Source organism: Myotis brandtii, unplaced genomic scaffold (genome assembly GCF_000412655.1).
Source record: "Myotis brandtii unplaced genomic scaffold, ASM41265v1 scaffold77, whole genome shotgun sequence".
NCBI lineage: Eukaryota > Metazoa > Chordata > Mammalia > Chiroptera > Vespertilionidae > Myotis > Myotis brandtii.
The window spans coordinates 169,389-177,411 of NW_005371082.1; the positions used below are offsets into that span (position 1 = coordinate 169,389).

At 36.6% G+C, this 8,023-nt stretch overlaps 1 protein-coding gene across 1 annotated transcript in view; it reads right to left on the minus strand.

The window, feature by feature from the left end:
- SGCG (sarcoglycan, gamma (35kDa dystrophin-associated glycoprotein)) overlaps positions 1 to 7,094 on the minus strand; it is a 152,015-nt gene extending 144,921 nt beyond the window's left edge. The window contains exon 1 of the mRNA XM_005883134.2: positions 6,999 to 7,094. The gene's annotated coding sequence lies outside the window, so the exon portion shown is untranslated. The remainder of the gene's footprint in view (positions 1 to 6,998) is intronic.
- Positions 7,095 to 8,023: the final 929 nt, after the last annotated feature.

Consider the following 8,023-nt stretch of genomic DNA (forward strand, 5'->3'; position numbering starts at 1 on the left):
CTTCTGCACAGCAAAAGAAACCATCAACAAAACAACAAGAAACCCCACTGCATGGGAGAACATATTTGCCAATATTATCACTGATAAGGGTTCAATCTCCAACATTTACAGGGAACTCATACAACTAAACAAAAGGAAGTTAAACAACCCAATCAAAAAATGGGCAATGGACCTAAATAGAAGCTTTTCAAAAGAAGACAGAAGGAAGGCCAAGAGACATATAAAAACATGCTCAAAGTCACTAATCATCTGAGAGATGAACGGCGGAACAATCAGTCACTGTGATGCACACTGACCACCAGGGGGGCAGACACTCAATGCAGGAGCTGCCCCCAGCCTGCAGGGGCCTTCCAGCCAACCTCATCGCCCAATGGCAAATGGGGAACCGGGAATGGGTGGCGGCGGGTGGCGGGGCCAGCTGCCAGCAGCCAGGGAAGATGGCCCTGATCTCAGGCCAGGCCTAGGGACTGAACCTGCGCCGGGCCTCTAGTTGTAAATAATACTGCAGTGAGCATAAGAGTGCATGGGACAGGTACAAGTGAAAAAAAAAAAAAATGAAACTAGACCACCATCTTACACCATACACAAGCATGGACTCAAAAGAGATAAAAGACTTAAATGTAAACCATGAAACCATAAATATCCTAGAAGAAATTATAGGCAGCAAAAGCTCAGACATCTCTTGTAGTAATATGTTTGCTAATATGTCTCCTAGGGCAAGGGAAACAAATGAGAAAATAAACAAATGGGACTACATAAAAATAAAAAGCTTCTGCACAGCAAAAGAAACCATCAACAAAATGAAAATGCAGCCCACTGTACGGGAGAACATATTTGACAATTATATATCTAATAAGGGGTTCATTTCTAAAACATATAAAGAATTCATACAACTCAACACAAGGAAGACAAACAATCCAATTAAAAATGGGCAAAGACTTGAACAGATACTTCTTTAAAGAGGATATACAGATGGCCAAGAGACATATGAAAAAAAAAATGGTCAACATCACTCATCATCAGAGAGGTACAAATCAAAACTACAATGAGGTATCACCTCACCCTTGCCAGAATGGCTACCATCAATAAATCAACAAATAACAAGTGCTAGCAAGGATGTAGAGAAAAGGAAACCCTAGATCAATACACTAAATTGTGTGGCATCAGGGCACGAACTGGGGGCAGCTTTCTCTCAGAAAAATGTTCTGGCAGAGGTCATTATTCCTATGCTGAGACCTCCCCACCACAGAGCTGACTGGTAGGCACCATATCTGAGTTTCCATCAACTTGAATCACACAGTTCACCTTGTTCTGGTGACTCTCTGAGACCCCACCCACCTGATTTGCAACCCCACCTAGGCTGTTTGCAATGGTTTTTCCATATGAATAGCCTATCCTGGCTCAGGCTTCATACTTTTCTAAAATCTCTCAAAGAAGCGGCAGCTGTCCTCAGCATGCTCCATACCTCTCAATAAGAGGCCCTAGCCCCACCACTTGTTCACAGCGTGGCTTCTCCTGGGCCCCTCTAAGCCCAACACAAGTAGCAGCCATCTGCAGATAACTCTGTAGCTTATGCTGGGTGGCTCCAGGCAGAGCATAGGCACTGGCTGACTTTGCACCTCCTGGGATACCTCAGAGCCAGTGAACCTGGTGATCAGCTTCAAACTACATCAGATTAAACCGTACCACCTTCATGAGTAACACACTCAAAGGACAGATTTGGAGACTGCAGAAGCCCAACTGAAGCAAGTACTACTCCACAGGGGTGTCTCCTACACAGCAGCTCTTCCACTGTAGTTGCTGCTGGTCTGCACAGCCAATTGGCCTGGGAGTAAATCCCTCCCAGGGATACCAAAAGCAAGCAAGGCTCAACTACAATAGCACAGTATATTCAGCCCACACAGGGGTACACCTAGAGTGCCCAGGTCGGGTGAATGGGTAGGCTGTGCTACTGGGCCCTATAGGACACCTACTACACAAGGCCACTTTACCAATTCCAGGAGACATAGAAGCTCTACCTAATACATAGAAACAAACACAGAGAAACAGCCAAAATGCAGAGACAAAGAAACATGTCACAAATGAAAGAACAGAAGAAATCTCCAGAAAAAGAACTAAATGAAATGGAAGCAAATATACTACTAGATACAGAGTTCAAAACAATGGTTATAAGTATGCTCAAGGAACTTAATTAGATCTTTAAGGATCTTAGTGACAACTTTGAGGAACTTAGAGAGAACATCAATGACATAAAAAAAGGACCAGTCAGAAATTAAACACTAACTAAAATGAAGAATAATTTACAGGGAATCAACAGTAGAGAGGGGACACTAAGAATCAAGTCAGCAATTTGGAATAGGAGGAAGCAAGAAACAATCAGAAGAGAAAAAAGAAAAAAGAATTTAAAAATATAAATATAGTGTAAGGAGCTTCTGGGACAACTTCAAGCGTATTAACATTCTCATCCTGGGGGTGCCATAAGGCGAAGAGAGGGAGCAAGAAATTGAAAACCTATTTGAAAAAATAATGACAGAAAACTTCCCTTACTTAGTAAAAGAAATAGACATACAAGTCCAGGAAGCACAGAAAGTCCCAAACAAGAGGAACCCAAAGAGGCCTACACCAAGACACATCATAATTAAAATGCTAAAGGTTAAAGACAAAGAGAGAATCTTAAAAGCAGTTAGTTACCTACAAGGGAACTCTGAAGGCTAGAAGGGATTGGCAAGAAATATTCGAAGTGATGAAAAGCAAGGACCTACAACCAAAATTACTCTACCTAGCAAAGCTATAATTTAGAATTAAAGGTCAGATAAAGTGCTTCCCAGAAAAGAAAAAGTAAAGGAGTTCATCATCATTAAATCAGTATTACATGAAATGTTAAGTGGTCTTCTTTAAAAAGAAGGGGGGGAAAGATATAAATAATAAAATGGCAATAAATACATATCTATCAACAACTGAATCTAAAAATCAAAATAAATGAACAAGTAATCTAATGAACATGATAAACTTAAGAATAAAATAGAACTAGGGGCATGGAAACATGAAGCAGACTGAAGAATCTTAGAGGTAAGGGGGAAGAGGGCAGGATGAGATTAGCCAAAGATCTTATATGCATAACCCATGGACACAGACAATAGGATGATGAAGGCCTGGGCAGAGTGGAATCTGGATGGAGTGGAGCAATGGAGGGAAAAGGGGGTACATCTTTAATACTCTCAACAATAAAGATTTTTTTAAATGCTATGGTATATTTACACAATGAAATATTATGCACCTGTAAAAAAAGAAGGATCTCTTACCCCTTGCAACAGCATGGATAGACCTGAAGATTGTTATGCTAAGCAAAATAAGCTGGGCAGAGAAAGAACAACATCACATGATCTCACTTATTTTGTGGAATCTAATGAATAAAATAAACTGATGAACAAAAAGAAACAGAAGCATGGATACAAAAAATGACTAAAAGGCCTCAGATGGAAGAGGGTTGGGTTGAAAGGGAAGAGATTAACCAAAGAACATATATGCATAGCAATACAAACAATAATGTGGTGAAGGCCTGGGGAGTGGTGGGGGCTGGTGGAGGAAGGCAAAGGGGAGGAAAATGAGGGATATTTGTAATACTGTCAACAATAAAAATATGCATATTGAGATGACTCATAGTTCCATGTCACCCACCACTAATTCTCTGACACCTCTCCCCTATCTCATCCTCTGGCCATAGAGGGGTATCCCTATGACCAACCTACAGGGGAGGGGAAAAAAACAAGTGTGGTTTCAGGGTGGTTTGGTTCCATATTGGTGCAAGTCACAAAAGGCCTGTCATCTAGTTTATTAAGTCTTTGGAGTTTTATAACTAAAGCTGAAATTTTCAGTCAAACCAACTATAATCTCCCTTTCCTTCCCTCAAAACCTCAATTTTCCCAGTCCCTAAAAATAATATTAAACTAAATCCTAACTATGAAAAATACACAAAATTAAAAGCAAATTTTAAGAAAAAAGTTGTTTACATTTATCAACCAAGCTGAGCTTCCTTTTTTAGTTGCAAGTCTCTATATAAAAGATTTAAAGCAAAAAGAAATTCTTGAAGTATACATAATTAGTTTTCTTATCAAATGCAGTGTATATGCAATTTTCTGATTGCTTTGACAGTTTTTTTTAAAGTTTCAGAGGACTTCAGCACCATGTTTCACTTTTATTCTTGTAGTCAGGATCAGAATGTGATGATTTAAAGTGATTTGCAAATGTTGTGAGGAAAACCCATTCAAACCATTCCAATAAGGGGACAGCACAAGTTTATGTTTTACTGAGATTAACACCTTAGAATATTTTACATAAATTTTTCATTAAGATCTAACATGTTTAGGAAACTTTAACAGTCATTTGATTTTTTTCTTCTTCATAAATACCATTAAGGATTTTCTTTCAGTCAGTTGGTGAGAATGTCAGAGAAGGTTTTCTATTTGTATTCTGGAATGCACATTTTCCTCCTCAGCAGCCATCACATATTAGTATGTGGAGAATGTTCTCTGCTGGAGCAGAAATAGCCTCACCCTAGAATCTCCTGCCTAGATAGGGCCCATGTGCTTTCTTAGGGGGTCTGGAGAAGCAGGTTACAAATCCTGACCACTCACCATTCTCATGTTCTTTTCTGACCTCCCTATTAGTGAGAATGGGAATAAAAGGTTATATGTTGCCTTGCTGTTGATGATGGTGGTGGTGGTGATAGTGGTGGTTATGATGAGGAGGAGGAAAAGGAAGAGGAGGAGGGGGAGCTGCTGTTTACCAAGAAGTCAGACACTTCCTAAATGTTTATATGAACTGAATTTGACACTCATAATAACTTTAGGAGGTAGATACTGTCATTATCCTCCTTTTTACAAATGAGGAAACTGAGACAGAGAGCAATTAATTCACACAAAGTCATATAGCTAGAAAGTGGCAGTCTGACTCCACAGCCTAAAGTTGTAATCACTTCCTCTTCATGCTTTTCAGATGTTTCACAAGTAAAATTAATTGAGAATGTTTACGATAGAGTTAAAAGTCACAAAGGTGAGGTTAGGTTTTAAGGTGCCCATCTTCATGGCAATGACTTCCTCCTAGTTCTCTCTTGTGTTCCATTTCCCAATCCTCAGCTGAGGCAATTTTTTGACTTTTTACAACTCTTCCTGTCTCCCTCCTCTGATGGAAATCCACTCTCCTTGGTAACCTGAGTGACTTTCCAAAAAATATGTTCCTGCTATTTTTCTGTTGTAAATACTCAAATGGATCCCCACTGCTTTAGGCTGATGCACAAATCCCTTTGGGCATAAGAGAGACCTCCTTGAAATCTCTGGTCTCATTTCTTATCAGTGGTACACTGCACAACAGTTATATTGAAGTTATGCTGAGAGTTTGAGAGAAATTTTGATATATTTGCAAATTATTAAATTTACTAAATACTCCTATATCAATTTTCCCATAAAATCATCTATAGCATAATAACATGTAAAATTAAAAATGAAGTTTGAGTCTGAAATGGTAAATATAGGGGGTGAGGAATTCTTCAATACTCATGAAAACATCATAGAATAATCAGTCCCTGTGGTTGGTCCAGAGAATGATAAAGCTAGACAAGTGCTGACCAGGCTAAAAATAAGAGGAGAAGGAAGGATAGACAGAAACATAAAAGCAGGTTCTGAGGACAGAGGCAGGCTCTGAAGGAATGGAAAAGTAGTAGAATCATACTCAAGACTGTAGTTATTTCCATCTTACTAGGAAGCCACAGCAATGGTGGACTCAGTTGAGAAGCAGCAAGGGGCTGCAATGAGCCAAGTAGAACAGGGAGCAGAGGAGAACCACAGGTCCTACAAAGTATGCAAGATTAAACCAAATCATAATTTTCCATTATTATTTGATTTACATATATTACATAATATAAATTTAATTTAATAAATAGAAAGTATATTTTTTAAAGGACAATATGGAGCAATATTAATTTCAGCATTTCAACTGCAAGCTTAGTCAACATCTTTTGGAAATGTTTTCATTTGAGTTTAAAAGAAAACCTTAGATAAATTCTAGAACCTATAAAACCAACACCAACTTGAGCCATTAGTTTTGAAACTTCATAAGTGTGCCTTTTTGTACCTATCTCCACAAAATGTTCCCAAGAAAATAAGCAAAAGATAAACATAGTGCATTTTATAGTTCATTTTGTACTAGTAAGTTACTCATCCTGCTGACAAATTTTTCAGCCAGTTGAGTTATAGTTTCCCTTATTATCTTTCTGTATGTCTTCCTTTAAAAACTTGTTTTTGGATTGCCCCATATTAACTTAGGGAACACAAAGAAAGAACTGACAACTTTAGTAAGCCATAGCATAGCACAAGTTTATATTTTACCCTACTTACATTTACTTTTTTGAGATATATATTATGAACAACAATTTATTTATCTCCAGATTTGGGGGAGAAATCATCCTCCTTCTTTCATTCCAAGAATAGTTAGGAAGCTGAAGTTGGTGTTTTGCTTATTTCCAATTTATCAAATGACTTTTGTCCTCATTAATATTAGTCTGTTTTTAATGTCTGTAACAAAACTATAGACAAAATGTAAAGCCAATGTAATTTCACCAAAAAATTTAAGAATAGAATTAGAAATAGGTGATCTTAAAGACAATATCTTATGTAGATTAACCACAGTTTACAATTTAATGCTTGATAATATATAAATATGCTATCATGGTATTCTACAAATTAAAATATTAGGAATATAAATTATACTAAAATACATAGCATATTAGTAATCACAATAACTTAAATGATATTAAATAGAAGTTAACCACATTTTGTTGATATTTAATAATCATTTGAAATGAACTTAATCAACATTTTAAATTTAATTTATTAATTATTATGTCACCTTTTGAGGAAAAAAAATCAAGAAGTCTTGCCTCTATTTGGTTTTTAATTGTACATTGTAATTATATAAAATACAAGTAAAAAATGATTGCTTACCTTAAATTGCTTGCAACCAGTTCAAGCTCTACCAGAGACAGAATGTTTCAAACGTTTCCATCAGTTGCAGGAGGAGAGTGAACGATTCAGGCTTCACCAATTATGCCTGAAAGAAAAGGCTCTTAAGTGTTTGGCCTGTCTCATGTTTCATCTCCTCCTACTAGCAGCAGGCGTGTATCTAATTTTACTCAGTGACATAAACAGCTCATACCAGCTTAACATTGTTTGGGCACCAATTCCAGGACACAGCTCTAAGTATGCCAAACACACACACACACACACACACACACACACACACACACAATCTTACAAAACCAACATTTAAACCCTGAATCATAATAATATTAGACAACTTTCTAAAATAAACTTTATCTCAAATGAATAGCAAAAAGCTTCTGAGATAGTTTCCAATGGAATCTAATGTTGACAAAATCTCCTGAAAAATCACTTCAAATTAACATGCAACATTTAGAATTTACAACTTTATTAGTATTAAATGTATACTGTTCTCATCCAATTGAGCTGTGCATCAAGTCACTCTTTAAAAATGACTTTCTTTAAGCCTCTTTTTAAGTGAAAACCTCTCATATTAGAGGAGAAAACCTTCAATAATGATAATAAATAGAAGATAAACAAACTATTACAATTATGTGTCCTTTTCTAGTAAACTACATTTGTATTATATCTAACAAATTATGTGAATGTAACAATGTGATCTTGGTATCTTACCTTTATTAAAAATAAAAACAATTAAATTATTCAATTTTTATAAAGTGTTCTTGAAGAACATAGAATACTAAATTTTTAAATAATCTTAATCTTTTATTTTGTATCACTTATATATATCCTGGTTAGCAGATTGGCTTAAACACAAACTAAATTATAGATTTGAAATTAGTATTTTAGTATTAAACCTTGAATATGAGAAGCAATGTAATGATATTCCATATGAGAAACATCAATGATTAGAGAAAATCATCAATCAGCTGCCTCCTGCATTCCCCACACTGGGGATCGAGCCCACA